Source organism: Channa argus, unplaced genomic scaffold, assembly GCF_033026475.1.
Source record: "Channa argus isolate prfri unplaced genomic scaffold, Channa argus male v1.0 Contig020, whole genome shotgun sequence".
NCBI lineage: Eukaryota > Metazoa > Chordata > Actinopteri > Anabantiformes > Channidae > Channa > Channa argus.
The window spans coordinates 218,389-239,468 of NW_027125239.1; the positions used below are offsets into that span (position 1 = coordinate 218,389).

Genomic DNA, 21,080 nt, shown 5'->3' on the forward strand with positions numbered 1-21,080 from the left:
GTTGTTCTTATAGGTGCCCTGCCTGATTGGCCGGATTGGGGGGCAGTACAGGAAGCTGATTGGTCCATCCTACACTTCCTGGAGTTTTAAAAGTACGGTTCCCAACAGCTAGCGAGGCTCTTTCTGGCATCAGCACCTGTTTGCTGTTCTTGGTTTCCAAACCTTATTTAGCATTTTTGAATTGTTAGGTTTTGTGCCGTGGTTTTGTTTATAAATTGTATATTTTGTAAATAGTATTAAATCTGTAGGGGTGAACTGCCATTTTCTTTGGAGTGTTTTCACATTAGGGAGTTAGGGTTAGCGACTGTCTTTTGGTTTGTTTATTTCTATCAGGCTAGCTAGCACTTTCTGTGGGAAATGGCTTATTTTGTTTATTATGTTGGCCTTGGTTCGCCCTGAGTTGTAGTGTCATGTTTTGTTTGACACTTTCTTTCGTTTAAAATAAATATCATTCTGTTGGAACATCTCGATCCTGGATTTTGGTTTGGGGATCGGAGAGGGAACATGCTAATTTATCTTTGTATGTTGCACCCTGACCCCCTAGACAGCGGCGTAACAGACCAGTACAGTTATAGTACTTTGTACTTTGCCACATTTATCTTCTTCTTAGCAAGTGTCATGCATTCTGCTTCTCCAGCGTTTTTAGGAGCTGTTGATGATGTCAAATGCAGCTTACGGCCACACCGCTCTCTAAGCGCCCGATCTCGTCCGATCTCGGCAGCCAAATAGAGCCGGGCCTGGTTAGTACTTGGTAGGAAGACCGCCTGGGAATACCAGGTGCTGTAAGTTTTTTTGCTTGGGTTTACGGGCAGCACAAGCTGGTGTTACTGCCTATTTATTCATAGAAATTGTTCCATATTTTCATCAAATTTTGTTCTTTCATTGCTGTTTTGCTACTTTATTGGTTTGTCAACCATCGTGCTTCATTACTAGTAGACCATGTTACGGTCCTGGCCATATGTGTTGTTTTTATTTTGTTGTTCTTATAGGTGCCCTGCCTTATCTGCCGGATTGGGGGGCAGTACAGGAAGCTGATTGGTCCATCCTTCACTTCCTGGAGTTTTAAAAGTACGGTTCCCAACAGCTAGCGAGGCTCTTTCTGGCAGCAGCACCTGTTTGCTTTTCTTGGTTTCCAAACCTTATTTAGCATTTTTGAATTGTTAGGTTTTGTGCCGTGGTTTTGTTTATAAATTGTATATTTTGTAAATAGTATTAAATCTGTAGGGGTGAACTGCCATTTTCTTTGGAGTGTTTTCACATTAGGGAGTTAGGGTTAGCGACTATCTTTTGGTTTGTTTATTTTTATCAGGCTAGCTAACACTTTCTGTGGGAAATGGCTTATTTTGTTTATTATGTTGGCCTTGGTTCGCCATGAGTTGTAGTGTCATGTTTTGTTTGACACTTTCTTTCGTTTAAAATAAATATCATTCTGTTGGAACATCTCAATCCTGGATTTTGGTTTGAGGATCGGAGAGGGAACATCCAAATTTATCTTTGTATGTTTCACCCTGACCCCCTAGACAGGGGCGTAACAGACCATTACAGTTATAGTACTTTGTACTTTGCCATATTTATCTTCTTCTTAGCAAGTGTCATGCATTCTGCTTCTCCAGCGTTTTTAAGAGCTGTTGATGATGTCAAATGCAGCTTACGGCCACACCGCTCTCTAAGCGCCCGATCTCGTCCGATCTCGGCAGCCAAATAGAGCCGGGCCTGGTTAGTACTTGGTAGGAAGACCGCCTGGGAATACCAGGTGCTGTAAGCTTTTTTGCTTGGGTTTACGGGCAGCACAAGCTGGTGTTACTGCCTATTTATTCATAGAAATTGTTCTATATTTTCATCAAATTTTGTTCTTTCATTGCTGTTTTGCTACTTTATTGGTTTGCCAACCATCGTGCTTCATTACTAGTAGACCATGTTACGGTCCTGGCCATATGTGTTGTTTTTATTTTCTTGTTCTTATAGGTGCCCTGCCTGATTGGCCGGATTGGGGGGCAGTACAGGAAGCTGATTGGTCCATCCTACACTTCCTGGAGTTTTAAAAGTACGGTTCCCAACAGCAAGCGAGGCTCTTTCTGGCATCAGCACCTGTTTGCTGTTCTTGGTTTCCAAACCTTATTTAGCATTTTTGAATTGTTAGGTTTTGTGACGTGGTTTTGTTATAAATTGTATATTTTGTAAATAGTATTAAATCTGTAGGGGTGAACTGCCATTTTCTTTGGACCGTTTTCACATTAGGGAGTTAGGGTTAGCGACTGTCTTTTGGTTTGTTTATTTCTATCAGGCTAGCTAGCACTTTCTGTGGGAAATGGCTTATTTTGTTTATTATGTTGGCCTTGGTTCGCCATGAGTTGTGTCATTTTTTGTTTGTCACTTTCTTTCGTTTAAAATAAATATCATTCTGTTGGAACATCTCGATCCTGGATTTTGGTTTGGGGATCGGAGAGGGAACATGCTAATTTATCTTTGTATGTTGCACCCTGACCCCCTAGACAGGGGCGTAACAGACCAGTACAGTTATAGTACTTTGTACTTTGCCACATTTATCTTCTTCTTAGCAAGTGTCATGCATTCTGCTTCTCCAGCGTTTTTAAGAGCTGTTGATGATGTCAAATGCAGCTTACGGCCCCACCGCTCTCTAAGCGCTCGATCTCGTCCGATCTCGGCAGCCAAATAGAGCCGAGCCTGCTTAGTACTTGGTAGGAAGACCGCCTGGGAATACCAGGTGCTGTAAGCTTTTTTGCTTGGGTTTACGGGCAGCACAAGCTGGTGTTACTGCCTATTTATTCATAGAAATTGTTCTATATTTTCATCAAATTTTGTTCTTTCATTGCTGTTTTGCTACTTTATTGGTTTGCCAACCATCGTGCTTCATTACTAGTAGACCATGTTACGGTCCTGGCCATATGTGTTGTTTTTATTTTCTTGTTCTTATAGGTGCCCTGCCTGATTGGCCGGATTGGGGGGCAGTACAGGAAGCAGATTGGTCCATCCTACACTTCCTGGAGTTTTAAAAGTACGGTTCCCAACAGCAAGCGAGGCTCTTTCTGGCATCAGCACCTGTTTGCTGTTCTTGGTTTCCAAACCTTATTTAGCATTTTTGAATTTTTAGGTTTTGTGACGTGGTTTTGTTATAAATTGTATATTTTGTAAATAGTATTAAATCTGTAGGGGTGAACTGCCATTTTCTTTGGACCGTTTTCACATTAGGGAGTTAGGGTTAGCGACTGTCTTTTGGTTTGTTTATTTCTATCAGGCTAGCTAGCACTTTCTGTGGGAAATGGCTTATTTTGTTTATTATGTTGGCCTTGGTTCGCCATGAGTTGTGTCATTTTTTGTTTGTCACTTTCTCTCGTTTAAAATAAATATCATTCTGTTGGAACATCTCGATCCTGGATTTTGGTTTGGGGATCGGAGAGGGAACATGCTAATTTATCTTTGTATGTTGCACCCTGACCCCCTAGACAGGGGCGTAACAGACCAGTACAGTTATAGTACTTTGTACTTTGCCACATTTATCTTCTTCTTAGCAAGTGTCATGCATTCTGCTTCTCCAGCGTTTTTAAGAGCTGTTGATGATGTCAAATGCAGCTTACGGCCACACCGCTCTCTAAGCGCCCGATCTCGTCCGATCTCGGCAGCCAAATAGAACCGGGCCTGGTTAGTACTTGGTAGGAAGACCGCCTGGGAATACCAGGTGCTGTAAGCTTTTTTGCTTGGGTTTACGGGCAGCACAAGCTGGTGTTACTGCCTATTTATTCATAGAAATTGTTCTATATTTTCATCAAATTTTGTTCTTTCATTGCTGTTTTGCTACTTTATTGGTTTGCCAACCATCGTGCTTCATTACTAGTAGACCATGTTACGGTCCTGGCCATATGTGTTGTTTTTATTTTCTTGTTCTTATAGGTGCCCTGCCTGATTGGCCGGATTGGGGGGCAGTACAGGAAGCTGATTGGTCCATCCTACACTTCCTGGAGTTTTAAAAGTACGGTTCCCAACAGCAAGCGAGGCTCTTTCTGGCATCAGCACCTGTTTGCTGTTCTTGGTTTCCAAACCTTATTTAGCATTTTTGAATTGTTAGGTTTTGTGACGTGGTTTTGTTATAAATTGTATATTTTGTAAATAGTATTAAATCTGTAGGGGTGAACTGCCATTTTCTTTGGACCGTTTTCACATTAGGGAGTTAGGGTTAGCGACTGTCTTTTGGTTTGTTTATTTCTATCAGGCTAGCTAGCACTTTCTGTGGGAAATGGCTTATTTTGTTTATTATGTTGGCCTTGGTTCGCCCTGAGTTGTAGTGTCATGTTTTGTTTGACACTTTCTTTCGTTTAAAATAAATATCATTCTGTTGGAACATCTCGATCCTGGATTATGGTTTGGAGACCGGAAAGGGAACATCCTAATTTATCTTTGTATGTTGTACCCTGACCTCCTAGACAGGGGCGTAACAGACCAGTACAGTTATAGTACTTTGTACTTTGCCACATTTATCTTCTTCTTAGCAAGTGTCATGCATTCTGCTTCTCCAGCGTTTTTAAGAGCTGTTGATGATGTCAAATGCAGCTTACGGCCACACCGCTCTCTAAGCGCCCGATCTCGTCCGATCTCGGCAGCCAAATAGAGCCGGGCCTGGTTAGTACTTGGTAGGAAGACCGCCTGGGAATACCAGGTGCTGTAAGCTTTTTTGCTTGGGTTTACGGGCAGCACAAGCTGGTGTTACTGCCTATTTATTCATAGAAATTGTTCTATATTTTCATCAAATTTTGTTCTTTCATTGCTGTTTTGCTACTTTATTGGTTTGCCAACCATCGTGCTTCATTACTAGTAGACCATGTTACGGTCCTGGCCATATGTGTTGTTTTTATTTTCTTGTTCTTATAGGTGCCCTGCCTGATTGGCCGGATTGGGGGGCAGTACAGGAAGCTGATTGGTCCATCCTACACTTCCTGGAGTTTTAAAAGTACGGTTCCCAACAGCAAGCGAGGCTCTTTCTGGCATCAGCACCTGTTTGCTGTTCTTGGTTTCCAAACCTTATTTAGCATTTTTGAATTGTTAGGTTTTGTGACGTGGTTTTGTTATAAATTGTATATTTTGTAAATAGTATTAAATCTGTAGGGGTGAACTGCCATTTTCTTTGGACCGTTTTCACATTAGGGAGTTAGGGTTAGCGACTGTCTTTTGGTTTGTTTATTTCTATCAGGCTAGCTAGCACTTTCTGTGGGAAATGGCTTATTTTGTTTATTATGTTGGCCTTGGTTCGCCCTGAGTTGTAGTGTCATGTTTTGTTTGACACTTTCTTTCGTTTAAAATAAATATCATTCTGTTGGAACATCTCGATCCTGGATTATGGTTTGGAGACCGGAAAGGGAACATCCTAATTTATCTTTGTATGTTGTACCCTGACCTCCTAGACAGGGGCGTAACAGACCAGTACAGTTATAGTACTTTGTACTTTGCCACATTTATCTTCTTCTTAGCAAGTGTCATGCATTCTGCTTCTCCAGCGTTTTTAAGAGCTGTTGATGATGTCAAATGCAGCTTACGGCCCCACCGCTCTCTAAGCGCCCGATCTCGTCCGATCTCGGCAGCCAAATAGAGCCGGGCCTGGTTAGTACTTGGTAGGAAGACCGCCTGGGAATACCAGGTGCTGTAAGCTTTTTTGCTTGGGTTTACGGGCAGCACAAGCTGGTGTTACTGCCTATTTATTCATAGAAATTGTTCTATATTTTCATCAAATTTTGTTCTTTCATTGCTGTTTTGCTACTTTATTGGTTTGCCAACCATCGTGCTTCATTACTAGTAGACCATGTTACGGTCCTGGCCATATGTGTTGTTTTTATTTTCTTTTTCTTATAGGTGCCCTGCCTGATTGGCCGGATTGGGGGGCAGTACAGGAAGCTGATTGGTCCATCCTACACTTCCTGGAGTTTTAAAAGTACGGTTCCCAACAGCTAGCGAGGCTCTTTCTGGCATCAGCACCTGTTTGCTGTTCTTGGTTTCCAAACCTTATTTAGCATTTTTGAATTGTTAGGTTTTGTGACGTGGTTTTGTTATAAATTGTATATTTTGTAAATAGTATTAAATCTGTAGGGGTGAACTGCCATTTTCTTTGGACCGTTTTCACATTAGGGAGTTAGGGTTAGCGACTGTCTTTTGGTTTGTTTATTTCTATCAGGCTAGCTAGCACTTTCTGTGGGAAATGGCTTATTTTGTTTATTATGTTGGCCTTGGTTCGCCCTGAGTTGTGTCATTTTTTGTTTGTCACTTTCTTTCGTTTAAAATAAATGTCATTCTGTTGGAACATCTCGATCCTGGATTTTGGTTTGGGGATCGGAGAGGGAACATGCTAATTTATCTTTGTATGTTGCACCCTGACCCCCTAGACAGGGGCGTAACAGACCAGTACAGTTATAGTACTTTGTACTTTGCCACATTTATCTTCTTCTTAGCAAGTGTCATGCATTCTGCTTCTCCAGCGTTTTTAAGAGCTGTTGATGATGTCAAATGCAGCTTACGGCCACACCGCTCTCTAAGCGCCCGATCTCGTCCGATCTCGGCAGCCAAATAGAGCCGGGCCTGGTTAGTACTTGGTAGGAAGACCGCCTGGGAATACCAGGTGCTGTAAGCTTTTTTGCTTGGGTTTACGGGCAGCACAAGCTGGTGTTACTGCCTATTTATTCATAGAAATTGTTCTATATTTTCATCAAATTTTGTTCTTTCATTGCTGTTTTGCTACTTTATTGGTTTGCCAACCATCGTGCTTCATTACTAGTAGACCATGTTACGGTCCTGGCCATATGTGTTGTTTTTATTTTCTTGTTCTTATAGGTGCCCTGCCTGATTGGCCGGATTGGGGGGCAGTACAGGAAGCTGATTGGTCCATCCTACACTTCCTGGAGTTTTAAAAGTACGGTTCCCAACAGCAAGCGAGGCTCTTTCTGGCATCAGCACCTGTTTGCTGTTCTTGGTTTCCAAACCTTATTTAGCATTTTTGAATTGTTAGGTTTTGTGACGTGGTTTTGTTATAAATTGTATATTTTGTAAATAGTATTAAATCTGTAAGGGTGAACTGCCATTTTCTTTGGACCGTTTTCACATTAGGGAGTTAGGGTTAGCGACTGTCTTTTGGTTTGTTTATTTCTATCAGGCTAGCTAGCACTTTCTGTGGGAAATGGCTTATTTTGTTTATTATGTTGGCCTTGGTTCGCCATGAGTTGTGTCATTTTTTGTTTGTCACTTTCTTTCGTTTAAAATAAATATCATTCTGTTGGAACATCTCGATCCTGGATTTTGGTTTGGGGATCGGAGAGGGAACATGCTAATTTATCTTTGTATGTTGCACCCTGACCCCCTAGACAGGGGCGTAACAGACCAGTACAGTTATAGTACTTTGTACTTTGCCACATTTATCTTCTTCTTAGTAAGTGTCATGCATTCTGCTTCTCTAGCGTTTTTAAGAGCTGTTGATGATGTCAAATGCAGCTTACGGCCACACCGCTCTCTAAGCGCCCGATCTCGTTCGATCTTGGCAGCCAAATAGAGCCGGGCCTGGTTAGTACTTGGTAGGAAGACCGCCTGGGAATACCAGGTGCTGTAAGCTTTTTTGCTTGGGTTTACGGGCAGCACAAGCTGGTGTTACTGCCTATTTATTCATAGAAATTGTTCTATATTTTCATCAAATTTTGTTCTTTCATTGCTGTTTTGCTACTTTATTGGTTTGCCAACCATCGTGCTTCATTACTAGTAGACCATGTTACGGTCCTGGCCATATGTGTTGTTTTTATTTTCTTGTTCTTATAGGTGCCCTGCCTGATTGGCCGGATTGGGGGGCAGTACAGGAAGCTGATTGGTCCATCCTACACTTCCTGGAGTTTTAAAAGTACGGTTCCCAACAGCAAGCGAGGCTCTTTCTGGCATCAGCACCTGTTTGCTGTTCTTGGTTTCCAAACCTTATTTAGCATTTTTGAATTGTTAGGTTTTGTGACGTGGTTTTGTTATAAATTGTATATTTTGTAAATAGTATTAAATCTGTAGGGGTGAACTGCCATTTTCTTTGGACCGTTTTCACATTAGGGAGTTAGGGTTAGCGACTGTCTTTTGGTTTGTTTATTTCTATCAGGCTAGCTAGCACTTTCTGTGGGAAATGGCTTATTTTGTTTATTATGTTGGCCTTGGTTCGCCCTGAGTTGTGTCATTTTTTGTTTGTCACTTTCTTTCGTTTAAAATAAATATCATTCTGTTGGAACATCTCGATCCTGGATTTTGGTTTGGGGATCGGAGAGGGAACATGCTAATTTATGTTTGTATGTTGCACCCTGACCCCCTAGACAGGGGCGTAACAGACCAGTACAGTTATAGTACTTTGTACTTTGCCACATTTATCTTCTTCTTAGCAAGTGTCATGCATTCTGCTTCTCCAGCGTTTTTAAGAGCTGTTGATGATGTCAAATGCAGCTTACGGCCCCACCGCTCTCTAAGCGCCCGATCTCGTCCGATCTCGGCAGCCAAATAGAGCCGGGCCTGGTTAGTACTTGGTAGGAAGACCGCCTGGGAATACCAGGTGCTGTAAGCTTTTTTGCTTGGGTTTACGGGCAGCACAAGCTGGTGTTACTGCCTATTTATTCATAGAAATTGTTCTATATTTTCATCAAATTTTGTTCTTTCATTGCTGTTTTGCTACTTTATTGGTTTGCCAACCATCGTGCTTCATTACTAGTAGACCATGTTACGGTCCTGGCCATATGTGTTGTTTTTATTTTCTTGTTCTTATAGGTGCCCTGCCTGATTGGCCGGATTGGGGGGCAGTACAGGAAGCTGATTGGTCCATCCTACACTTCCTGGAGTTTTAAAAGTACGGTTCCCAACAGCAAGCGAGGCTCTTTCTGGCATCAGCACCTGTTTGCTGTTCTTGGTTTCCAAACCTTATTTAGCATTTTTGAATTGTTAGGTTTTGTGACGTGGTTTTGTTATAAATTGTATATTTTGTAAATAGTATTAAATCTGTAGGGGTGAACTGCCATTTTCTTTGGACCGTTTTCACATTAGGGAGTTAGGGTTAGCGACTGTCTTTTGGTTTGTTTATTTCTATCAGGCTAGCTAGCACTTTCTGTGGGAAATGGCTTATTTTGTTTATTATGTTGGCCTTGGTTCGCCCTGAGTTGTAGTGTCATGTTTTGTTTGACACTTTCTTTCGTTTAAAATAAATATCATTCTGTTGGAACATCTCGATCCTGGATTATGGTTTGGAGACCGGAGAGGGAACATCCTAATTTATCTTTGTATGTTGCACCCTGACCCCCTAGACAGGGGCGTAACAGACCAGTACAGTTATAGTACTTTGTACTTTGCCACATTTATCTTCTTCTTAGCAAGTGTCATGCATTCTGCTTCTCCAGCATTTTTAAGAGCTGTTGATGATGTCAAATGCAGCTTACGGCCACACCGCTCTCTAAGCGCCCGATCTCGTCCGATCTCGGCAGCCAAATAGAGCCGGGCCTGGTTAGTACTTGGTAGGAAGACCGCCTGGGAATACCAGGTGCTGTAAGCTTTTTTGCTTGGGTTTACGGGCAGCACAAGCTGGTGTTACTGCCTATTTATTCATAGAAATTGTTCTATATTTTCATCAAATTTTGTTCTTTCATTGCTGTTTTGCTACTTTATTGGTTTGCCAACCATCGTGCTTCATTACTAGTAGACCATGTTACGGTCCTGGCCATATGTGTTGTTTTTATTTTCTTGTTCTTATAGGTGCCCTGCCTGATTGGCCGGATTGGGGGGCAGTACAGGAAGCTGATTGGTCCATCCTACACTTCCTGGAGTTTTAAAAGTACGGTTCCCAACAGCAAGCGAGGCTCTTTCTGGCATCAGCACCTGTTTGCTGTTCTTGGTTTCCAAACCTTATTTAGCATTTTTGAATTGTTAGGTTTTGTGACGTGGTTTTGTTATAAATTGTATATTTTGTAAATAGTATTAAATCTGTAGGGGTGAACTGCCATTTTCTTTGGACCGTTTTCACATTAGGGAGTTAGGGTTAGCGACTGTCTTTTGGTTTGTTTATTTCTATCAGGCTAGCTAGCACTTTCTGTGGGAAATGGCTTATTTTGTTTATTATGTTGGCCTTGGTTCGCCCTGAGTTGTGTCATTTTTTGTTTGTCACTTTCTTTCGTTTAAAATAAATATCATTCTGTTGGAACATCTCGATCCTGGATTTTGGTTTGGGGATCGGAGAGGGAACATGCTAATTTATCTTTGTATGTTGCACCCTGACCCCCTAGACAGGGGCGTAACAGACCAGTACAGTTATAGTACTTTGTACTTTGCCACATTTATCTTCTTCTTAGCAAGTGTCATGCATTCTGCTTCTCCAGCGTTTTTAAGAGCTGTTGATGATGTCAAATGCAGCTTACGGCCACACCGCTCTCTAAGCGCCCGATCTCGTCCGATCTCGGCAGCCAAATAGAGCCGGGCCTGGTTAGTACTTGGTAGGAAGACCGCCTGGGAATACCAGGTGCTGTAAGCTTTTTTGCTTGGGTTTACGGGCAGCACAAGCTGGTGTTACTGCCTATTTATTCATAGAAATTGTTCTATATTTTCATCAAATTTTGTTCTTTCATTGCTGTTTTGCTACTTTATTGGTTTGCCAACCATCGTGCTTCATTACTAGTAGACCATGTTACGGTCCTGGCCATATGTGTTGTTTTTATTTTGTTGTTCTTATAGGTGCCCTGCCTGATTGGCCGGATTGGGGGGCAGTACAGGAAGCTGATTGGTCCATCCTACACTTCCTGGAGTTTTAAAAGTACGGTTCCCAACAGCTAGCGAGGCTCTTTCTGGCATCAGCACCTGTTTGCTGTTCTTGGTTTCCAAACCTTATTTAGCATTTTTGAATTGTTAGGTTTTGTGCCGTGGTTTTGTTTATAAATTGTATATTTTGTAAATAGTATTAAATCTGTAGGGGTGAACTGCCATTTTCTTTGGAGTGTTTTCACATTAGGGAGTTAGGGTTAGCGACTGTCTTTTGGTTTGTTTATTTCTATCAGGCTAGCTAGCACTTTCTGTGGGAAATGGCTTATTTTGTTTATTATGTTGGCCTTGGTTCGCCCTGAGTTGTAGTGTCATGTTTTGTTTGACACTTTCTTTCGTTTAAAATGAATATCATTCTGTTGGAACATCTCGATCCTGGATTTTGGTTTGGGGATCGGAGAGGGAACATGCTAATTTATCTTTGTATGTTGCACCCTGACCCCCTAGACAGCGGCGTAACAGACCAGTACAGTTATAGTACTTTGTACTTTGCCACATTTATCTTCTTCTTAGCAAGTGTCATGCATTCTGCTTCTCCAGCGTTTTTAGGAGCTGTTGATGATGTCAAATGCAGCTTACGGCCACACCGCTCTCTAAGCGCCCGATCTCGTCCGATCTCGGCTGCCAAATAGAGCCGGGCCTGGTTAGTACTTGGTAGGAAGACCGCCTGGGAATACCAGGTGCTGTAAGTTTTTTTGCTTGGGTTTACGGGCAGCACAAGCTGGTGTTACTGCCTATTTATTCATAGAAATTGTTCCATATTTTCATCAAATTTTGTTCTTTCATTGCTGTTTTGCTACTTTATTGGTTTGTCAACCATCGTGCTTCATTACTAGTAGACCATGTTACGGTCCTGGCCATATGTGTTGTTTTTATTTTCTTGTTCTTATAGGTGCCCTGCCTGATTGGCCAGATTGGGGGGCAGTACAGGAAGCTGATTGGTCCATCCTACACTTCCTGGAGTTTTAAAAGTACGGTTCCCAACAGCAAGCGAGGCTCTTTCTGGCATCAGCACCTGTTTGCTGTTCTTGGTTTCCAAACCTTATTTAGCATTTTTGAATTGTTAGGTTTTGTGACGTGGTTTTGTTATAAATTGTATATTTTGTAAATAGTATTAAATCTGTAGGGGTGAACTGCCATTTTCTTTGGACCGTTTTCACATTAGGGAGTTAGGGTTAGCGACTGTCTTTTGGTTTGTTTATTTCTATCAGGCTAGCTAGCACTTTCTGTGGGAAATGGCTTATTTTGTTTATTATGTTGGCCTTGGTTCGCCATGAGTTGTGTCATTTTTTGTTTGTCACTTTCTTTCGTTTAAAATAAATATCATTCTGTTGGAACATCTCGATCCTGGATTTTGGTTTGGGGATCGGAGAGGGAACATGCTAATTTATCTTTGTATGTTGCACCCTGACCCCCTAGACAGGGGCGTAACAGACCAGTACAGTTATAGTACTTTGTACTTTGCCACATTTATCTTCTTCTTAGCAAGTGTCATGCATTCTGCTTCTCCAGCGTTTTTAAGAGCTGTTGATGATGTCAAATGCAGCTTACGGCCCCACCGCTCTCTAAGCGCTCGATCTCGTCCGATCTCGGCAGCCAAATAGAGCCGAGCCTGGTTAGTACTTGGTAGGAAGACCGCCTGGGAATACCAGGTGCTGTAAGCTTTTTTGCTTAGGTTTACGGGCAGCACAAGCTGGTGTTACTGCCTATTTATTCATAGAAATTGTTCTATATTTTCATCAAATTTTGTTCTTTCATTGCTGTTTTGCTACTTTATTGGTTTGCCAACCATCGTGCTTCATTACTAGTAGACCATGTTACGGTCCTGGCCATATGTGTTGTTTTTATTTTCTTGTTCTTATAGGTGCCCTGCCTGATTGGCCGGATTGGGGGGCAGTACAGGAAGCTGATTGGTCCATCCTACACTTCCTGGAGTTTTAAAAGTACGGTTCCCAACAGCAAGCGAGGCTCTTTCTGGCATCAGCACCTGTTTGCTGTTCTTGGTTTCCAAACCTTATTTAGCATTTTTGAATTGTTAGGTTTTGTGACGTGGTTTTGTTATAAATTGTATATTTTGTAAATAGTATTAAATCTGTAGGGGTGAACTGCCATTTTCTTTGGACCGTTTTCACATTAGGGAGTTAGGGTTAGCGACTGTCTTTTGGTTTGTTTATTTCTATCAGGCTAGCTAGCACTTTCTGTGGGAAATGGCTTATTTTGTTTATTATGTTGGCCTTGGTTCGCCATGAGTTGTGTCATTTTTTGTTTGTCACTTTCTTTCGTTTAAAATAAATATCATTCTGTTGGAACATCTCGATCCTGGATTTTGGTTTGGGGATCGGAGAGGGAACATGCTAATTTATCTTTGTATGTTGCACCCTGACCCCCTAGACAGGGGCGTAACAGACCAGTACAGTTATAGTACTTTGTACTTTGCCACATTTATCTTCTTCTTAGCAAGTGTCATGCATTCTGCTTCTCCAGCGTTTTTAAGAGCTGTTGATGATGTCAAATGCAGCTTACGGCCCCACCGCTCTCTAAGTGCCCGATCTCGTCCGATCTCGGCAGCCAAATAGAGCCGGGCCTGGTTAGTACTTGGTAGGAAGACCGCCTGGGAATACCAGGTGCTGTAAGCTTTTTTGCTTGGGTTTACGGGCAGCACAAGCTGGTGTTACTGCCTATTTATTCATAGAAATTGTTCTATATTTTCATCAAATTTTGTTCTTTCATTGCTGTTTTGCTACTTTATTGGTTTGCCAACCATCGTGCTTCATTACTAGTAGACCATGTTACGGTCCTGGCCATATGTGTTGTTTTTATTTTGTTGTTCTTATAGGTGCCCTGCCTGATTGGCCGGATTGGGGGGCAGTACAGGAAGCTGATTGGTCCATCCTACACTTCCTGGAGTTTTAAAAGTACGGTTCCCAACAGCTAGCGAGGCTCTTTCTGGCATCAGCACCTGTTTGCTGTTCTTGGTTTCCAAACCTTATTTAGCATTTTTGAATTGTTAGGTTTTGTGACGTGGTTTTGTTATAAATTGTATATTTTGTAAATAGTATTAAATCTGTAGGGGTGAACTGCCATTTTCTTTGGACCGTTTTCACATTAGGGAGTTAGGGTTAGCGACTGTCTTTTGGTTTGTTTATTTCTATCAGGCTAGCTAGCACTTTCTGTGGGAAATGGCTTATTTTGTTTATTATGTTGGCCTTGGTTCGCCATGAGTTGTGTCATTTTTTGTTTGTCACTTTCTTTCGTTTAAAATAAATATCATTCTGTTGGAACATCTCGATCCTGGATTTTGGTTTGGGGATCGGAGAGGGAACATGCTAATTTATCTTTGTATGTTGCACCCTGACCCCCTAGACAGGGGCGTAACAGACCAGTACAGTTATAGTACTTTGTACTTTGCCACATTTATCTTCTTCTTAGCAAGTGTCATGCATTCTGCTTCTCTAGCGTTTTTAAGAGCTGTTGATGATGTCAAATGCAGCTTACGGCCACACCGCTCTCTAAGCGCCCGATCTCGTCCGATCTCGGCAGCCAAATAGAGCCGGGCCTGGTTAGTACTTGGTAGGAAGACCGCCTGGGAATACCAGGTGCTGTAAGCTTTTTTGCTTGGGTTTACGGGCAGCACAAGCTGGTGTTACTGCCTATTTATTCATAGAAATTGTTCTATATTTTCATCAAATTTTGTTCTTTCATTGCTGTTTTGCTACTTTATTGGTTTGCCAACCATCGTGCTTCATTACTAGTAGACCATGTTACGGTCCTGGCCATATGTGTTGTTTTTATTTTCTTTTTCTTATAGGTGCCCTGCCTGATTGGCCGGATTGGGGGGCAGTACAGGAAGCTGATTGGTCCATCCTACACTTCCTGGAGTTTTAAAAGTACGGTTCCCAACAGCAAGCGAGGCTCTTTCTGGCATCAGCACCTGTTTGCTGTTCTTGGTTTCCAAACCTTATTTAGCATTTTTGAATTGTTAGGTTTTGTGACGTGGTTTTGTTATAAATTGTATATTTTGTAAATAGTATTAAATCTGTAGGGGTGAACTGCCATTTTCTTTGGACCGTTTTCACATTAGGGAGTTAGGGTTAGCGACTGTCTTTTGGTTTGTTTATTTCTATCAGGCTAGCTAGCACTTTCTGTGGGAAATGGCTTATTTTGTTTATTATGTTGGCCTTGGTTCGCCCTGAGTTGTAGTGTCATGTTTTGTTTGACACTTTCTTTCGTTTAAAATAAATATCATTCTGTTGGAACATCTCGATCCTGGATTATGGTTTGGAGACCGGAGAGGGAACATCCTAATTTATCTTTGTATGTTGCACCCTGACCCCCTAGACAGGGGCGTAACAGACCAGTACAGTTATAGTACTTTGTACTTTGCCACATTTATCTTCTTCTTAGCAAGTGTCATGCATTCTGCTTCTCCAGCGTTTTTAAGAGCTGTTGATGATGTCAAATGCAGCTTACGGCCACACCGTTCTCTAAGCGCCCGATCTCGTCCGATCTCGGCAGCCAAATAGAGCCGGGCCTGGTTAGTACTTGGTAGGAAGACCGCCTGGGAATACCAGGTGCTGTAAGCTTTTTTGCTTGGGTTTACGGGCAGCACAAGCTGGTGTTACTGCCTATTTATTCATAGAAATTGTTCTATATTTTCATCAAATTTTGTTCTTTCATTGCTGTTTTGCTACTTTATTGGTTTGCCAACCATCGTGCTTCATTACTAGTAGACCATGTTACGGTCCTGGCCATATGTGTTGTTTTTATTTTCTTGTTCTTATAGGTGCCCTGCCTGATTGGCCGGATTGGGGGGCAGTACAGGAACCTGATTGGTCCATCCTACACTTCCTGGAGTTTTAAAAGTACGGTTCCCAACAGCAAGCGAGGCTCTTTCTGGCATCAGCACCTGTTTGCTGTTCTTGGTTTCCAAACCTTATTTAGCATTTTTGAATTGTTAGGTTTTGTGACGTGGTTTTGTTATAAATTGTATATTTTGTAAATAGTATTAAATCTGTAGGGGTGAACTGCCATTTTCTTTGGACCGTTTTCACATTAGGGAGTTAGGGTTAGCGACTGTCTTTTGGTTTGTTTATTTCTATCAGGCTAGCTAGCACTTTCTGTGGGAAATGGCTTATTTTGTTTATTATGTTGGCCTTGGTTCGCCCTGAGTTGTGTCATTTTTTGTTTGTCACTTTCTTTCGTTTAAAATAAATATCATTCTGTTGGAACATCTCGATCCTGGATTTTGGTTTGGGGATCGGAGAGGGAACATGCTAATTTATGTTTGTATGTTGCACCCTGACCCCCTAGACAGGGGCGTAACAGACCAGTACAGTTATAGTACTTTGTACTTTGCCACATTTATCTTCTTCTTAGCAAGTGTCATGCATTCTGCTTCTCCAGCGTTTTTAAGAGCTGTTGATGATGTCAAATGCAGCTTACGGCCACACCGCTCTCTAAGCGCCCGATCTCGTCCGATCTCGGCAGCCAAATAGAGCCGGGCCTGGTTAGTACTTGGTAGGAAGACCGCCTGGGAATACCAGGTGCTGTAAGCTTTTTTGCTTGGGTTTACGGGCAGCACAAGCTGGTGTTACTGCCTATTTATTCATAGAAATTGTTCTATATTTTCATCAAATTTTGTTCTTTCATTGCTGTTTTGCTACTTTATTGGTTTGCCAACCATCGTGCTTCATTACTAGTAGACCATGTTACGGTCCTGGCCATATGTGTTGTTTTTATTTTCTTGTTCTTATAGGTGCCCTGCCTGATTGGCCGGATTGGGGGGCAGTACAGGAAGCTGATTGGTCCATCCTACACTTCCTGGAGTTTTAAAAGTACGGTTCCCAACAGCAAGCGAGGCTCTTTCTGGCATCAGCACCTGTTTGCTGTTCTTGGTTTCCAAACCTTATTTAGCATTTTTGAATTGTTAGGTTTTGTGACGTGGTTTTGTTATAAATTGTATATTTTGTAAATAGTATTAAATCTGTAGGGGTGAACTGCCATTTTCTTTGGACCGTTTTCACATTAGGGAGTTAGGGTTAGCGACTGTCTTTTGGTTTGTTTATTTCTATCAGGCTAGCTAGCACTTTCTGTGGGAAATGGCTTATTTTGTTTATTATGTTGGCCTTGGTTCGCCATGAGTTGTGTCATTTTTTGTTTGTCACTTTCTTTCGTTTAAAATAAATATCATTCTGTTGGAACATCTCGATCCTGGATTTTGGTTTGGGGATCGGAGAGGGAACATGCTAATTTATCTTTGTATGTTGCACCCTGACCCCCTAGACAGGGGCGTAACAGACCAGTACAGTTATAGTACTTTGTACTTTGCCACATTTATCTTCTTCTTAGTAAGTGTCATGCATTCTGCTTCTCTAGCGTTTTTAAGAGCTGTTGATGATGTCAAATGCAGCTTACGGCCAAACCGCTCTCTAAGCGCCCGATCTCGTCCGATCTCAGCAGCCAAATAGAGCCGGGCCTGGTTAGTACTTGGTAGGAAGACCGCCTGGGAATACCAGGTGCTGTAAGCTTTTTTGCTTGGGTTTACGGGCAGCACAAGCTGGTGTTACTGCCTATTTATTCATAGAAATTGTTCTATATTTTCATCAAATTTTGTTCTTTCATTGCTGTTTTGCTACTTTATTGGTTTGCCAACCATCGTGCTTCATTACTAGTAGACCATGTTACGGTCCTGGCCATATGTGTTGTTTTTATTTTCTTTTTCTTATAGGTGCCCTGCCTGATTGGCTGGATTGGGGGGCAGTACAGGAAGCTGATTGGTCCATCCTACACTTCCTGGAGTTTTAAAAGTACGGTTCCCAACAGCTAGCGAGGCTCTTTCTGGCATCAGCACCTGTTTGCTGTTCTTGGTTTCCAAACCTTATTTAGCATTTTTGAATTGTTAGGTTTTGTGCCGTGGTTTTGTTTATAAATTGTATATTTTGTAAATAGTATTAAATCTGTAGGGGTGAACTGCCATTTTCTTTGGACTGTTTTCACATTAGGGAGTTATGGTTAGCGACTGTCTTTTGGTTTGTTTATTTCTATCAGGCTAGCTAGCACTTTCTGTGGGAAATGGCTTATTTTGTTTATTATGTTTGCCTTGGTTCGCCCTGAGTTGTAGTGTCATGTTTTGTTTGACACTTTCTTTCGTTTAAAATAAATATCATTCTGTTGGAACATCTCGATCCTGGATTATGGTTTGGAGACCGGAGAGGGAACATCCTAATTTATCTTTGTATGTTGCACCCTGACCCCCTAGACAGGGGCGTAACAGACCAGTACAGTTATAGTACTTTGTACTTTGCCACATTTATCTTCTTCTTAGCAAGTGTCATGCATTCTGCTTCTCCAGCGTTTTTAAGAGCTGTTGATGATGTCAAATGCAGCTTACGGCCACACCGCTCTCTAAGCGCCCGATCTCGTCCGATCTCGGCAGCCAAATAGAGCCGGGCCTGGTTAGTACTTGGTAGGAAGACCGCCTGGGAATACCAGGTGCTGTAAGCTTTTTTGCTTGGGTTTACGGGCAGCACAAGCTGGTGTTACTGCCTATTTATTCATAGAAATTGTTCTATATTTTCATCAAATTTTGTTCTTTCATTGCTGTTTTGCTACTTTATTGGTTTGCCAACCATCGTGCTTCATTACTAGTAGACCATGTTACGGTCCTGGCCATATGTGTTGTTTTTATTTTCTTGTTCTTATAGGTGCCCTGCCTGATTGGCCGGATTGGGGGGCAGTACAGGAAGCTGATTGGTCCATCCTACACTTCCTGGAGTTTTAAAAGTACGGTTCCCAACAGCAAGCGAGGCTCTTTCTGGCATCAGCACCTGTTTGCTGTTCTTGGTTTCCAAACCTTATTTAGCATTTTTGAATTGTTAGGTTTTGTGACGTGGTTTTGTTATAAATTGTATATTTTGTAAATAGTATTAAATCTGTAGGGGTGAACTGCCATTTTCTTTGGACCGTTTTCACATTAGGGAGTTAGGGTTAGCGACTGTCTTTTGGTTTGTTTATTTCTATCAGGCTAGCTAGCACTTTCTGTGGGAAATGGCTTATTTTGTTTATTATGTTGGCCTTGGTTCGCCCTGAGTTGTGTCATTTTTTGTTTGTCACTTTCTTTCGTTTAAAATAAATATCATTCTGTTGGAACATCTCGATCCTGGATTTTGGTTTGGGGATCGGAGAGGGAACATGCTAATTTATCTTTGTATGTTGCACCCTGACCCCCTAGACAGGGGCGTAACAGACCAGTACAGTTATAGTACTTTGTACTTTGCCACATTTATCTTCTTCTTAGCAAGTGTCATGCATTCTGCTTCTCCAGCGTTTTTAAGAGCTGTTGATGATGTCAAATGCAGCTTACGGCCACACCGCTCTCTAAGCGCCCGATCTCGTCCGATCTCGGCAGCCAAATAGAGCCGGGCCTGGTTAGTACTTGGTAGGAAGACCGCCTGGGAATACCAGGTGCTGTAAGCTTTTTTGCTTGGGTTTACGGGCAGCACAAGCTGGTGTTACTGCCTATTTATTCATAGAAATTGTTCTATATTTTCATCAAATTTTGTTCTTTCATTGCTGTTTTGCTACTTTATTGGTTTGCCAACCATCGTGCTTCATTACTAGTAGACCATGTTACGGTCCTGGCCATATGTGTTGTTTTTATTTTGTTGTTCTTATAGGTGCCCTGCCTGATTGGCCGGATTGGGGGGCAGTACAGGAAGCTGATTGGTCCATCCTACACTTCCTGGATTTTTAAAAGTACGGTTCCCAACAGCTAGCGAGGCTCTTTCTGGCATCAGCACCTGTTTGCTGTTCTTGGTTTCCAAACCTTATTTAGCATTTTTGAATTGTTAGGTTTTGTGCCGTGGTTTTGTTTATAAATTGTATATTTTGTAAATAGTATTAAATCTGTAGGGGTGAACTGCCATTTTCTTTGGAGTGTTTTCACATTAGGGAGTTAGGGTTAGCGACTGTCTTTTGGTTTGTTTATTTCTATCAGGCTAGCTAGCACTTTCTGTGGGAAATGGCTTATTTTGTTTATTATGTTGGCCTTGGTTCGCCCTGAGTTGTAGTGTCATGTTTTGTTTGACACTTTCTTTCGTTTAAAATAAATATCATTCTGTTGGAACATCTCGATCCTGGATTTTGGTTTGGGGATCGGAGAGGGAACATGCTAATTTATCTTTGTATGTTGCACCCTGACCCCCTAGACAGCGGCGTAACAGACCAGTACAGTTATAGTACTTTGTACTTTGCCACATTTATCTTCTTCTTAGCAAGTGTCATGCATTCTGCTTCTCCAGCGTTTTTAGGAGCTGTTGATGATGTCAAATGCAGCTTACGGCCACACCGCTCTCTAAGCGCCCGATCTCGTCCGATCTCGGCAGCCAAATAGAGCCGGGCCTGGTTAGTACTTGGTAGGAAGACCGCCTGGGAATACCAGGTGCTGTAAGTTTTTTTGCTTGGGTTTACGGGCAGCAGAAGCTGGTGTTACTGCCTATTTATTCATAGAAATTGTTCCATATTTTCATCAAATTTTGTTCTTTCATTGCTGTTTTGCTACTTTATTGGTTTGTCAACCATCGTGCTTCATTACTAGTAGACCATGTTACGGTCCTGGCCATATGTGTTGTTTTTATTTTGTTGTTCTTATAGGTGCCCTGCCTTATCTGCCGGATTGGGGGGCAGTACAGGAAGCTGATTGGTCCATCCTTCACTTCCTGGAGTTTTAAAAGTACGGTTCCCAACAGCTAGCGAGGCTCTTTCTGGCAGCAGCACCTGTTTGCTGTTCTTGGTTTCCAAACCTTATTTAGCATTTTTGAATTGTTAGGTTTTGTGCCGTGGTTTTGTTTATAAATTGTATATTTTGTAAATAGTATTAAATCTGTAGGGGTGAACTGCCATTTTCTTTGGAGTGTTTTCACATTAGGGAGTTAGGGTTAGCGACTATCTTTTGGTTTGTTTATTTTTATCAGGCTAGCTAACACTTTCTGTGGGAAATGGCTTATTTTGTTTATTATGTTGGCCTTGGTTCGCCATGAGTTGTAGTGTCATGTTTTGTTTGACACTTTCTTTCGTTTAAAATAAATATCATTCTGTTGGAACATCTCAATCCTGGATTTTGGTTTGAGGATCGGAGAGGGAACATCCAAATTTATCTTTGTATGTTTCACCCTGACCCCCTAGACAGGGGCGTAACAGACCAGTACAGTTATAGTACTTTGTACTTTGCCATATTTATCTTCTTCTTAGCAAGTGTCATGCATTCTGCTTCTCCA

General features: G+C 41.8%; 21 pseudogenes; all 21 read left to right on the forward strand.

Annotated features, from left to right (window-relative positions):
- Window positions 1-670: 670 nt before the first annotated feature.
- On the forward strand, window positions 671-789 carry LOC137115213 (5S ribosomal RNA; annotated as a pseudogene).
- An 857-nt stretch (window positions 790-1,646) lies between these two features.
- Window positions 1,647-1,765, forward strand: LOC137114853 (5S ribosomal RNA; annotated as a pseudogene).
- An 853-nt stretch (window positions 1,766-2,618) lies between these two features.
- On the forward strand, window positions 2,619-2,737 carry LOC137114724 (5S ribosomal RNA; annotated as a pseudogene).
- Window positions 2,738-3,590: 853 nt separating this feature from the next.
- Window positions 3,591-3,709, forward strand: LOC137114548 (5S ribosomal RNA; annotated as a pseudogene).
- An 856-nt stretch (window positions 3,710-4,565) lies between these two features.
- On the forward strand, window positions 4,566-4,684 carry LOC137114854 (5S ribosomal RNA; annotated as a pseudogene).
- Window positions 4,685-5,540: 856 nt separating this feature from the next.
- LOC137115284 (5S ribosomal RNA) lies at window positions 5,541-5,659 on the forward strand (annotated as a pseudogene).
- An 853-nt stretch (window positions 5,660-6,512) lies between these two features.
- Window positions 6,513-6,631, forward strand: LOC137114855 (5S ribosomal RNA; annotated as a pseudogene).
- Window positions 6,632-7,484: 853 nt separating this feature from the next.
- Window positions 7,485-7,603, forward strand: LOC137114602 (5S ribosomal RNA; annotated as a pseudogene).
- Window positions 7,604-8,456: 853 nt separating this feature from the next.
- On the forward strand, window positions 8,457-8,575 carry LOC137115285 (5S ribosomal RNA; annotated as a pseudogene).
- Window positions 8,576-9,431: 856 nt separating this feature from the next.
- LOC137114856 (5S ribosomal RNA) lies at window positions 9,432-9,550 on the forward strand (annotated as a pseudogene).
- Window positions 9,551-10,403: 853 nt separating this feature from the next.
- Window positions 10,404-10,522, forward strand: LOC137114857 (5S ribosomal RNA; annotated as a pseudogene).
- Window positions 10,523-11,379: 857 nt separating this feature from the next.
- Window positions 11,380-11,498, forward strand: LOC137114653 (5S ribosomal RNA; annotated as a pseudogene).
- Window positions 11,499-12,351: 853 nt separating this feature from the next.
- Window positions 12,352-12,470, forward strand: LOC137114699 (5S ribosomal RNA; annotated as a pseudogene).
- Window positions 12,471-13,323: 853 nt separating this feature from the next.
- LOC137114638 (5S ribosomal RNA) lies at window positions 13,324-13,442 on the forward strand (annotated as a pseudogene).
- Window positions 13,443-14,295: 853 nt separating this feature from the next.
- Window positions 14,296-14,414, forward strand: LOC137114858 (5S ribosomal RNA; annotated as a pseudogene).
- Window positions 14,415-15,270: 856 nt separating this feature from the next.
- Window positions 15,271-15,389, forward strand: LOC137115244 (5S ribosomal RNA; annotated as a pseudogene).
- Window positions 15,390-16,242: 853 nt separating this feature from the next.
- Window positions 16,243-16,361, forward strand: LOC137114859 (5S ribosomal RNA; annotated as a pseudogene).
- Window positions 16,362-17,214: 853 nt separating this feature from the next.
- Window positions 17,215-17,333, forward strand: LOC137114610 (5S ribosomal RNA; annotated as a pseudogene).
- Window positions 17,334-18,190: 857 nt separating this feature from the next.
- On the forward strand, window positions 18,191-18,309 carry LOC137114860 (5S ribosomal RNA; annotated as a pseudogene).
- An 853-nt stretch (window positions 18,310-19,162) lies between these two features.
- LOC137114861 (5S ribosomal RNA) lies at window positions 19,163-19,281 on the forward strand (annotated as a pseudogene).
- Window positions 19,282-20,138: 857 nt separating this feature from the next.
- LOC137115215 (5S ribosomal RNA) lies at window positions 20,139-20,257 on the forward strand (annotated as a pseudogene).
- The last annotated feature ends 823 nt before the right edge of the window (window positions 20,258-21,080 follow it).